At 37.0% G+C, this 13,271-nt stretch overlaps 1 pseudogene; it reads right to left on the bottom strand.

The window, feature by feature from the left end:
• LOC122747314 overlaps positions 1 to 13,271 on the bottom strand; it is a 53,514-nt pseudogene that overhangs the window by 37,327 nt on the left and 2,916 nt on the right.

Here is a 13,271-nt window from a genome sequence, read left to right as displayed (position 1 = left end):
GGTGCTCTATCCACCTAGCTGCCCCTGTAATAGGTATTTTAAAATTCACATTTCATTTCCATTTCCATGTCTGTTCTTTTCTGGAAATCAGATGTTTTACCAAAAATGTTTTAAGTCAGGTTGTAACAGGTTCAAGACTCACTCAAACTATAGATTCATTTAATATCATAAAAACCTGTAGAAGCATGCATCTCAGAAAAGTGAAAAGATTAAGAAATTTTGAATGCATGTTCTTTGGTATCCATCACTAGTATTCCCAAGGCAGTGGAACAAGCTGTGCTAGATCTTCTGCTTTTCCTGAATATCTACTCTCTTGTTTAATTCTCCTAAGCTATTCCTATTCTATTACTTTTTTTTATCCCTTATTCTACTACTGACAGACTTAAAAAATTGTATTTAAAGCTCCACCTGTTCCTTCTCTCCCTCCCCATTTCCCATTCCTAGTCAACATGTGGGAGGGAAAGAGGTTCCATCCACATTTTCAAAATCTTTTTATCTTTACTGGAAAAAAGTAGACCTTAGCTACCACAATGATAATTCATTTCCCCTGGAATAGTGAAAATTGCCAATCCAGTTTCACGAGGAAATGAGGAGCTGTTACCTTTAAAACAGAATGAAAAAAAAATCAAGATTTGGCATACTTGTTAATAATGCCAACTCTTTTTCTATGTGGAAGAGATTTAAACAAAAAAATTAGATCATACCTGGTCTGATGTGTTAGCTTCCCTTACTTTTATCAGGTAAGATGAAAGTACTTAACCTGGTGTTTTTGAATTTTTTTAAAATTGTTTTTAATATTTTGTTAACTATTTTAATATAATTGATTTATTTTATAATTCTAAGTATTTGATTTTATAAATTTAAAAACATTATTCCAAGAAGGATTCCATAGGCTTCCCCAGACTGCCAAAGGGGACCATGACAGGAAAAAAGAAAAGGTTAACACCTTCTATTGTAAGAGAACACTACTCTGCTGGTTTGCTTTGTTGCCTTATCTCATGAGCTCCCCTGTAAGAAGACATTAAAGACATTAAAGAGGGGGCAGCTAGATGTCGAAGTGGTTAAAGCACCGGCCCCGAATTCAGGAGTACCTCAGTTCAAATCCGGCCTCAGACACTTGACACTTACTAGCTGTGTGACCCTGGGCAAGTCACTTAACCCCCATTGCCTGCAAAAAAACCAAACAAACAAACAAACAAAAAAGACATTAAAGAAACATTAAAAATTATTAGGAAAATTAGTCTACTTATAAAGTGAAAGAAAAAAAATTGCTAATTTTCCTGGATATTTCCAGAATGACAGTCTCTGGTAGCCAACTAAACTACTATAACACAGCAGACCAATAGCATATATTTTAAAGGCCTCTCTAAATTGGTACTATCCAGATATTCTGTTCTAAGTTCACCAAGAGTATCATCTTAGAAAAATATTCTTTCTAAAGGGAGTTCTTTGGTTCTTTAAATATGAAAATGACTTGTGCCCCATCGTGTTAATTCTCAGGCTTTGGCAAAATATATTTTCAAAAATAAGGAAATATACTACATGACTGAATTTTCACATCCAAAGAAAAATACATTTATTCTATCATTAAATTCTTTCCTCAGATTGAGCTTTATATAAAAACATTTAATGGAAATAGAAAGAAAATATATATTACATGGGTACTGGTATATATGCATTCAAATTCTATATAATATAAATTATCTTTTTTCATTACTTCTTATATGTTCAATTTATATATTTCACTTTTCATGAAATAGAAACCTCATATTGTTTTTTTGTTTGTTTGTTTTGGGGTTTTTTTAGGCAATTGGGGTTAAGTGACTTGCCCAGGCTCACACAGCTAGTAAGTATTAAGTGTCTGAGGCCAGATTTGAACTCAGGTCCTCCTGAATCCAGGGCCAGTGCTCATTACACTGTGCCACCTAGCTGCCCTTCTCATATTGTTTTAAACAAACTGATATGTGTTTTCTCTTTGAAACTTGTCACATCAATATGGGAAGATGCTTCTATTGTCTGAAGAGACTGTCACTAAACCATTGATTTCTCAGACCAACCATGATAAAATAAATAAACACCATTTTTTCTTCTGCCTCCCACGAAGCAGAGATTGTATGAGAGGGCATTGTAGTTGCATCTTTCCAGCAATGGAGTGAGGTGATAGCAAGTTTTTCCTCGGTAGTCAAGGAGGCTGATGAAGACTTTTTCACAGGCTGAAGAAGGATAATTAATGGTGGGACCTGGAGGAAGAATGAGTCAGGGATTAAGAGCTCCTGAGAGATAAGAGAGAAGAAGATCTCAGGAATACAAATCCATATCAATGACCAGCTGATAGAAAATAAGGATGATGCTGTGCTGTATGCTTGCTGACCCACTTACAGAGTGAGTTGCCAAGGCAGAATTTTATGATTTCCCTGTCACCATTACTCATTAATGTAACTCTTTTTTTTCCTATATCATTTCCTTCCTCATCTTTGTCATATAGCATACACTTAAATTTTATTTATTTGATGTCTGTATTTTTGTAATGTGTTTTGTTTCCAGATAACAATAGTTAGCATTGGGGGCAGCTATGTGGTGCAGTGGATAAGGCACCGGCCCTGGATTCAGGAGGACATGAGTTCAAATCTGGCTTCACACACTTGACGTTTACTAACTGCATGACCCTGGACAAGTCACTTAACCCTCATTGCCCCACCAAAAACACAAAAACAAAAATAGCTAGAATTTCTTCATTGTGCTTTATGGTTTGCAAAGCATTATGTAATTACTATCTCATTTTATCTTTATGACAACTCCAGGAGGTAGATGTTATTAATATTCCCATTTTTACACATGAAGAAACTGATGCAGACAGAGGTAAACTGATTTGCCCAGAGTCACACACATAGGAAGTATAAAACTATATATTTTTTCTTTTTTTTTTTTTGCAGGGCAATCGGGGTTAAGTGACTTGCCCAGGGTCACACAGCTAGTAAGTGTCAAGTGTCAAGTGTCTGAGGCTGGATTTGAACTTAGGTGCTCCTGAATCCAGGGTCAGTGCTTTATCCACTGCGCCACCTAGCTGCCCCCTGAAACTATATTTTAACTCCAGTTTTCCTGACTTCAGGACTAGTAAATCATATACACTACCACCTAGCTAACTAAAAAAAAAAAAAAGGTTTTTACAGAATTCTGAGAGAGTTTTTATAATAGAACTATTCGATTTGTAATTCTACAATTAACTGAAAGCCCATATTAAAGTTCTCTTTTTTCCTTTCTATCTCTGTCTTCTGTCTTTCTCTGTTTCTATCTCTGTCTCTATCTATGAAGGGAGGAAGGAATTTCTTAAGCACTTATTACATGCAAAACACTCAGCTAATCTCTGGAGATATAAAATAGTCCCTACTGTCAAGAAGTTCACAGCCAAATGTGCCAGTCAACACATATGGAAGGTTTCAGCTGCAAGTCAAAGGCCAAGCATATGTTCATTTCCCTTATTTAATGCCATTTCTACAGGTAAGATTATATATTTCAGTTGTTAAATGATTTGACAGTGCAAAAGCTTTCTTTTCTGGGTCTTCAGTAATTGTGGCTACTGTAGGAGCATTTGCAAGGCTACATCTCCACAGGCATTGCTTCCTTGGCTGCCGGCTATGAAAGGTGGGCTGGAAGCAGGACTAGTGTCCTACAAGGTTTTGCTACTCCCTGGATTTCTGTGCCTCATATGATTGTTATTGGCAGTTGGGCAGCAGTTGTCACTGGGGTAATGAGGAAGGTGAGCTCTCTCTCTAAACTCCTAAAGCAGTTCTGGTGGCTTTGGGGACATTTCTATTCCCAAGGCTTTTGGGCTCATAGTCCTGGGCTATCTCCATCAGAGTCTCAGGAAAAATGATGGTGTTGGTATTGGTGGTTTAAATTGACTCTCCTCCCAAACTGCATCTTGTTTCCCCTCCAGGGTACCTTGCTGCATCAGCTAATTTGGCTAGTTTGACTATTCCCTTGTCTGTGTAATCTCTCTTTCTCTCTCTTTCACACATGCACATGCACACGCACACACATACACACACACAAAGAAAGAGAGAGGGACTTCATTTCTGAACTTTCCATCAAACTTGGTGTCCTGAAGAGAATAACTAGTTAGTGTCTAATGTCTTTAAGCTATAACATTAGTGAGCCATCACAGCACAGCCCTTTATCAGTTAACACTGAATTCTCCTGATTAAATCATTTAAATGCTGTACATATCAACTCATCTCAATTGTTAACGAGAATATATTTTTGAAAAGTGAAATATTATTATTCAGGTGCAGTTTTAGGGGACAATGAATCAGAAGGTAGAAGAGGTACAAGGAAGAATTACATTTATAAAAACTACCTAGTTTAGGCAGTGAAATAATAAATGGTGGTGGCATGCAAATGCAGGCTGTCTTACATCTAGTGGTAGAATCCTGGCTATTAAAATGATCTGTCAATAGAACTAAAGCAAAGTTTAGGTGATGAATAGCTAGCAGCTGCACCTTTGCTGCATAGTCAGGAATTTATAATGAGACTGTAGGTAATGCTGGCTTGCTTTTGCTCACTTCCCTTCCCCACCGCGCTTTTTTCGCAAATAAGCATAGTCTTGGGGAAATCTTATAAATTGCATTATATAAATAGATTCCTTATATTCTAGTCCTCATTTGTGCATCATAATGAAATTTCTAGGATAGAGCAATGCATCATTTTAGTTTGACCTGTCTGCAAACAGCATTGCAAATTCTATTTTAAAAAAATAAGTTTAAAAATATACTGAACAAGAATAGTCTTATAAAAGAATAAATACTTTGAATTGATAATAAAATGTAGTAAATTTTATTGCCATAAATAATATTACATTTCCAAAATACTGTTAGAGAAAAAATATGGGATGTTTTCAATATGCATGTCACAAAAATTGATGATTAGGTTAAAATAATAATACTAAAACAGGTATGGTTAGTTGCAAAACCATACCTGGAGTGGATAAAGCACCAGCCCTAGATTCAGGAGGACCTGAGTTCAAATCCGGCCTCAGACACTTGATACTTACTAGCTGTGTGACCCTAGGCAAGTAGCTTATCCATCATTGCCCCACCAAAAAAAAAAATAATAAATAACAACAACAAAAAACCCCACAACATACCTGCAATACCACCCTGGACCAAGATAAGCAGACTGTGGGTAAGTGATTTTTACAGATAAGTATTTATGTTTTCTTGGCCTCTAGCTATAGCTATTCAATTCCAAACATCAAAATAAAAGTTAAAAATTTTAACTATTTGTTACTATTGTCAAATATTTCCAAGCATCTTGATGTCATATAAGTATGTGTGTATGCATGTGTATGTATACATTCATGTGTGAACATATATGTATACACACAAGAAATTTCAGTTTTTCAAATAGAGTACTGAGTCAAGCTATAGCACCAAAGATCTACATTTTTCAAGTGTAAAACTTTATCCACTTTAAAGAGATGATGGAAAAGAAAATTATTCTTTTTGTTTGAAATGATCAAACATTTCTCTCAATCTATGCTTCATTTTACATATGTAATAGGGGAAATGAGGGTAACACACACACACCCCTTTCTGTTGATTGGTGACTTTACCCTGGACTACTTTCTCCCTTCTGGTGGGCAGGCTGTATGCTTAAAGGACATGCCTAATCAGATGCTTCTGGTAGGCCAAATCTGCCTCTCCAGTAAGGGGCTATGCTGATAATTGGGGACTGAGAAGTAACACAACTCAGACTTTAAAAGGAGAGGCAGATTCCACTATTACTTTCTCTTCCTGAGTATCCCAGAACTCTTTAAGCCTCTCCTTCAGAGAGAGGGAATCTTTTTCTTCTACTCCTGGAAGCTATGGTGGAAATGAGAACATAGAAGCAAATTCACATATTTGCCTAAGTGAGCCTGTGACTTGATTTCAATCACTTTGCTATCTCTTCCATTTCATATATCTTTCTCTGAGCACAGGTGACAAGAACAGCCATCCTGAGGTTCTCAAGCTTAAAAGCTTGAGAACTTCTAAGTCAAAATCCTGGTTGTCCAGTAGGTGATCTCTGTAACAACTTCTCAGAGGAGAAGATGATCACCAACAGGAAGAAAAGAAGCCATGCATACCTGGCTGACCAGAAGATATGGATCTTAAAGGAAGTGTTCAGACTGAGCTCTGAGATAAAAGGCCTCTTCAGGAGTTACACAAATGATTGGACCTCTCCTTTATAATAGGAATGGTGGGTGATTTCACATGTTTTAAGTATTTATCAATGTAGTAGAATAAGTAATTTATTACATAAGCCCAGAGTCCATCTACATCAAAGGAATATTAAATAGCCTTGTGGTTTTCATCTGATACAAGCTAACATTAAATGATTTTAGATGATAATGTTAAAATTTTACATATATATATATATATGTATATATATATATATATATATATATATATATAGAGAGAGAGAGAGAGAGAGAGAGAGAGAGATACTCTTTTTTCCTTCCTCTTTTATAACCTAATTCAATGGTAAATGGTATATCTCCTTAGTGTAAAATATAGATAGATAGATAAAAGATAGATAGATAGATGCATAATACATGTATAGACACATGCATTTGTGTGTGAATACCTGTGTTTGAGCATCCAAAAACTTGTGATTTCAACAACCTTATGGTTATAGGAAAATGACAGTACATATTCAAAATATTGGGGTGAAGGGCACTAGCATGTAAAGCATCACATGAATGTAATTACGTGAATTCAGTGAGCCCCATTTAACCAATTCTCAGCATGACTGAAGTGCTTCATCATTCCATCCATGTGTACATCAATCCCTTTTCTTATCAAACAAACCAATACAGCCATGGTACCACAGTATTTGAACAGAAGCATTCTAGAAGCATTATCTCAGACTCCTTCCCTTTATCAAACTGCCACAAGCATTCTTTATGAAAACAATCTTTAAAACTCCCTTGCAATCTTTGCCAGAGGGGATTTTTCCCCACCTTCCAATTTTCCACTTCTGTAGCCTTCTCTTTGCTTCAACATTTCTGCAGTTGATAGGAACATATTTTCAAAACTGAAACCAAGGAGCCCATCTCTCCTCAGTTTTCCCAGGTGATTGACCTAGTTTCATGCTATTTGTGGTCTATGGCTATAGTTTGCCTAACAAGGAGGTTTCGGTTTCCTAACCTTTTTTGGCATCTTAGTTCAAGCATCTAGTACCTTCTATGTGTGGGGGTAGGGAAGGGGGGGTGGGGGGGTGCTTTAATTGCAGAGACAGATTGCCAGGGAAATGAAATTTAAGAAACAGTCACAAAAACTCTCCAACATAGATAACATAAAAGGCACTTACTGAAGTAAATCATACTCTGGCAATTTAATGTCTTGCAGTAATGAGAAAATTTGAAGTCATTCCTAGCAACAATAGATCATAGTGCTCCATCAACAGGAGCACAAGATAAAATGAAAAAGAAATCCAATGCTCATTATTAGAGGAAATAGCTATGAATATTTTTTAAAAATACAGGAAGATATTACCTTTAAAATAGTGAACCTAGAGAACTAGGGAAATCTAATTTAAATATCAGAAATATTTTAAAACTGCACTTCATATTTAGCTTCTATAATGCCCCCAGTCTAAATAGTCAGAGCCTGTGGGGTTGAGAAAACATTTATAATTGCTTCTATGAGTCATGAAGCTAGAAATAAAATAATAGTTTTTGAGAATTCTTCTAGTCAAGATAGTTAAGAAGGGCCAGCTGTTTCATACTGGATCTCTCACCTCAGAGGGGAGTGTTCATTTTGATGTTCAACCCTGCTGTTCAGAAATTTGATTGTTCCATTTAAGCAGAGGAGGTATGGATCTCAGAGATTGGTTTGCGCAAACTGGTACCAGGAGATCAATTTAAAAGCAAAATGCCAATATTTAAGAATGTCATGGGAGATATGCCTACCCTGAGACCTTTAACCAATCATGTTACAGTATAGTAGCTCTTGGCTCATTAATGTAGGAAAAAGCATGGCACAATAGAAAGAAAAGTGGATTTGGAGTCAAAGAATCTTTGCTTGAATCCTAGTTCAACCATTAGCTACCTATGTGACCTCGTGAGATTTTCCCCACCCCTTAGATATCTGTGTTTTAACTATGGTAATAACCAGTATTATATGAGATAAATGGTGATTAGGTATTCTTTAGTTTCTTAAGTTAGTCATTATGTATATTATATCACTTGTTCTTTATATGTTCTGAATATTCTTTAGTGGCTTAAGCTAATGCAGTACTTGTAAACTTATCTCTCTCCATTGTGGTTACATGTTCAACCAAGGGTCATGTATTAGCTTTGTAGTGATGTTCCTTTTCAAAAGGTGCATTGTGGTTAACCACAAGACTAAGAATAGTATCTATTAAAGCTAAAGGAACCAATCAGCATCAAGATATATGACCAGTTGCTTTAGAAGGATGCTTCAGTATGGAAGACCTAACCATGTTGTTTTAGAAATATGCTTCAGGGGGGCAGCTAGGTGGCACAAGTGGATAAAGCACAGGCCCTGGATTCAGAAGGACCTGAGTTCAAATACGGCCTCAGACACTTGACAGTTACTAGCTGTGTGACCCTGGACAAGTCACTTAACCCTCATTACCCTGCCCCCCCCCCCCAATAAATGCTTCAGGACTGTTTCCATCTTGTGATTAGTTGGCTAGATGGGTGATGGCCTTTGTCACTAAAGATAATGTTCAAGTTTCAATGTTTACTCTTCTTTACCATTTGCAATTCTCTGAGGGTGCAATGGGAGGAGTCTGGTATTGCTTGGGGTCTTCAGGTTCTAGACCTGAGACTGGCTTTATTGTGAGACAGGATCCCTCTCTAAATAAACCTATCTTTCTACGGCTTGGAGACTTCGTTGTTTCTTTTCTTCATTGTACTTAGACATTTTCAGAACAACCTCAGTCAGGTTACTTCATCTTTTTGGGACTCTTTTGTCTTCTGTAAAATGATGGGGTTGGTCTACATGATTTCTAAATAACTTTCATCTCTAAATCCATAATCCTATGAACATTTGCTGTCTCGACATTGTATATAGGATTAAATACCTCAGTATGAAAAAAAATCAAGCTAAAAATAAAATTGCATAGGTGGAAAGAACCTCAGAGCCTATTTAGTCAAACTCAATCAAACAAGGGTTTGTTTCACTAAAAACAAACAAGAGGTGGGGGAGACTGGAATTAAAGAGAGATGGTCTTGCAGTTTTCTCAGTCACGATCAGTTGCCACTTATCTCTTTAGGTGTGTCTGTCCTTTGGTTTAGTTTCTCAAGGAGAAAGTTCCTTGATTCCTTCCCTGCCTTACCCCCCCTCGCCGAAAATTTCTGAGGTACCCAGGGCCCATAACAGAATCTATTCATAGAAATATTAATTCTCAGTGGAGGCAGTGGGGTACATTTTTCTATAATCCAAGTCTTTGAAGGCTTAGTACTATTTTTACTTTTCCCTTTATTAATGTTGATATAATAGCTTCCCTCTCTGATAGTCCTTGCCTTCTTAACCCTTTTGGAGCTGTGTCCTCCTCCACCACAAATTCCCCAAAATATCCTTCTGGGGGTGGGGTGGGAAAAGCTTGAATGAGGGGTGGTGGTCCTGACTTCTGGAGTACTCTCTGTCCACTTCTTAGGTGTATCCATTATCTTAGGTGTAACTTCTGAAGGAACAAACTTCTAATTTTTTCCTTTGATGCATAGGCCCAGTTTTGTAAGATAAATTATTTTTAGATATCAACTAATCTTTCCTTTTTAGTATACTGAATTACAAATTTTCATTTAATATTTTATAAATGTGGCATTCTGACTGGTATTCCTTGAAATTTAAATAGGTTTCTTTTTTCCTTTCTGTGAAGTTTTATTCTTTGATGTAATTCTGATGTGTGGTACATATAACTCTGAAGAAAATAAAACCATAATTATAACCATAAATATTGATATATTAAGTTCCCCTAATGAAAAAGGAGGATTTTTTTTAAAGGCTCAGATTCCTTCAAAGAAGAAACACACCAAATACATTTGACTATGGATGTAGACCTAGAACAGAACTTAAAAGGCTCTCTGGGACAATCCTATCATTTTACAAATGAAGAAACAGAGCCTGAGAGAGTTTAAGTAACTTGCTATGGGCCATATAATGACAAGTGTCTGAGGCAACATTTGAACTCAATATTTACTGACTCCAAATCCAGCATTTTATCTATTGTACAACTCAAGTCAACTCAAAAATAAATAAATAAAACCGAATAGAACAAATAAAGAATCTTTAAAATAAAACCAAAAAAAAAAATCCAAGAATTTCAAACATGATTTAATATAATGGTAACAATAAAGATTAATGCCAGGAAAGAAACTACATGAAGCTTAAAGGCATAAACAGTGGAGAAAAATAACATTATTACAAATACACACTAAATGGCATAACATCTTACTTCTTTTAAAAAATGGGTGAATTGCCAAAAGACATTGACAGTGACACAATACTTGGAGATTTTAATATTTCTCCCTCAGACCTAGTTAAATCCAACAGAAAGATAAAAAAGATGGCAAATAACAAAATAGAGTTGAAGAGATGATTGGAAAAAATAGATCGACTCATGGCAAATTCTGAATAGGAAGCATTGCATGATAACTAAAATTAGTCATGTGCTAGTGAATAAAGTAATAATAAACAAATGCATAGTTTTTCTATGGCTTTCAAATATGAGTAGCTCCTAGGAAAGGGGCTACAAATTCAAAATAAAAAAAATAGCACAGAGGTGAAGTTTCTTTTAAAGTTAAATAAATGGAGCAAGGCCTGATAGTTCATTGATTCATCTCTTAGTCCTTATCCCAGGAGTCATCTTAGCATAGCAACTTCCATTTATCTATTTTTATCTGCCCTGGTGTTCATGAATTTCTCCTCCTCTACTTGATAAAGTAAGGAATCTCCTAGGTCTAGCCTCTAGGGTCAAAGTAACTGCCACAAATGATAAGGTAAGATTCATTTACATATCAGGAGAAATTCTTGAAAATCTCATTGTCTTTTTTTTTTTAACTTCATATTAGGTCATTCCTTGGCAATTTCTGTCCCCAACTTCAAAATAATGCAAGAATATTTCCTCTTCCCCAAGAATCAATAGGCAAATATTTTTAATAGGAGACCACCTGTAAATCATATTAGGAACACCAAATTCTCATTAGTAGGTAGATGATTTAAGTTTTATTCTAATTGGATTTGTGTGCAAGAGGTGTAATTCTTTTTTTTTTTTGGGGGGTGGGGCAATGGGGGTTAAGTGTCTTGCCCAAGGGTCACACAGCTAATAAGTGTCAAGTGTCTGAGGCTGTATTTGAACTCAGGTACTCCTGAATCCTAGATGGAATAGACTTTAAAAATAATTTAAAAGAGAGCAGGGTAAAAAATCAAAAAGGACTTATCAGATAAGGAGTGAAAGTTTAGCTGCTTTTTTCCAGCAGCTTTTCTTCAGCGGAGGCAGGCAAGGCTTAATGCAAGACAGGCCGTAGCCTGCTTTATCAGAGTTAAGTAATTAAATCAAAGCTTAATTCTGTGCAGTTAAATGGTTAGACTATAATTTTTTTTTCTTTGCAACTTTTACACATTACAAATAATTCCTGATTTTAAACTATTCTGCTACTAAAGATTTTAAGAGTAGAAGTAAATAGATCAACAACTGTTAAATAGCTACAGGTTATTTCTTCTGGTCTATGCAGTGAATTAAGAGCCCATAAGCTAGGAATTTCTCACTGAGCTTGCTTTTCCTTGATACCATGACCTAATAAGGGCCAAGGTGAAGATGGTAAAACCAGGAAGGGATGATGGAATTTGTGATCCTCATGCATACACATTAAAGGCAGTGTCAGCCTACATTTAAGGGGTCTTCCCCCACTCCCAACAACTTGCTGCTTTGATGGAATAGTAGGACTTGAATGAGAGAGTAAAACAGAGGTCACCCCACTGTCTATTTAGGAATCCATAGACTTACCTCCTACTTCCAGGGTGACCCTGGACTTGACCATAAAGATGTCAGTAACAGGGGGCTGGCCAGTTCTCAGCCCCCTGAATTCCAAGTCCACAGAAGACTGGACTGAAGGAAGCTGGGTTTTCCCTTGGCCAACCTCTTGGGGGCTGTACTGGGGACAAGAAGTTAGGGGAGGTGGCCTCACCTTTGAGGAGGGTCACCCACTCCAGTGTCCCAGTTTACTGCAGCTGTCAGAATTTAGGCTACCCAGAGATCTGCTGATAGCAGACATGATGGCTGCTACTATTTTGCTATTTTTTTGGGGGGTGGGCAGGGCAATGAGGATTAAGTGACTTTCCCAGGGTCACACAGCTAGTAAGTATCAAGTGTCTGAGGCTGTATTTGAACTCAGATCCTCCTGAATCCAGGGCAAGTGCTTTATCCACTGCACCACGCAGCTGCCCCATGTCTGCTGCTATTAGCAAGGCTTGTTCTATGGAGCGGTTACAAGACAATCTTAAAAGCAATATTAAGGAGTTGTGAGGGTGGGGTTTGGGGACCCCATTCTAATTTCTGGAGTTTTAATGTCAAGAGCAGACTGGCTAATTAAATGTATATTGAGGACTGTTATTCCTACATCCCTTTCTGCATCTACATTAGTATATTTTTTCAGAGAGTCCATGAGACAACTTATGAAAAGAGCTGTGTTTTCATCCAGCCCCTGCGTCCTTCACCTTTTTGTATTTGACTTGTTTCTTAATCCCTCTTCTTATTCCCTCAACAAGGCAAATAATCATGTGGTTTCTATGGCTCTGTCTCCTCTATCATTATAGTCCCATCCGGCATCCACAGTTGGAACAGCTGTAGTTCCAGCCCAATTCCAACCTGTGAGTATTCGTCACCAACTTATACAGCCAGGTAACAAATATGTTTGGTTTTTGTTTTTCTCATCAGGGGTACAACATCTGGCAAGAATAATTTGCAAGTTTGTCCAGGAAAGGTCAAACTGCATTGTCACACTTAAAGCCATCTATAATCTTTGTAGGGTTCTCTGAGTAACACCCCAATTTCTCTTTAATCTGAGACAAATTACCCATGGCAAAAAGAACATTTATTAGGGTTGTACCCTTCCCAATGAGAAATTCCCTTAATGGAAGCAGGAGAGGAGTGAAAGATGCTGGTAGGGACCTGGGTGAAACAGGTTGGGGAGGGGAAGAGGGGGCTGAAGGACTAGGTATAGTCACATGCTTAGGGTCAGGTGGAGGCAGAGCCAGGGTAGT

Source organism: Dromiciops gliroides, chromosome 3 (genome assembly GCF_019393635.1).
Source record: "Dromiciops gliroides isolate mDroGli1 chromosome 3, mDroGli1.pri, whole genome shotgun sequence".
Taxonomy (NCBI): domain Eukaryota; kingdom Metazoa; phylum Chordata; class Mammalia; order Microbiotheria; family Microbiotheriidae; genus Dromiciops; species Dromiciops gliroides.
Note: the sequence above shows the minus strand (reverse complement) of the source record. Positions and strands in the feature narration are given on the sequence as shown.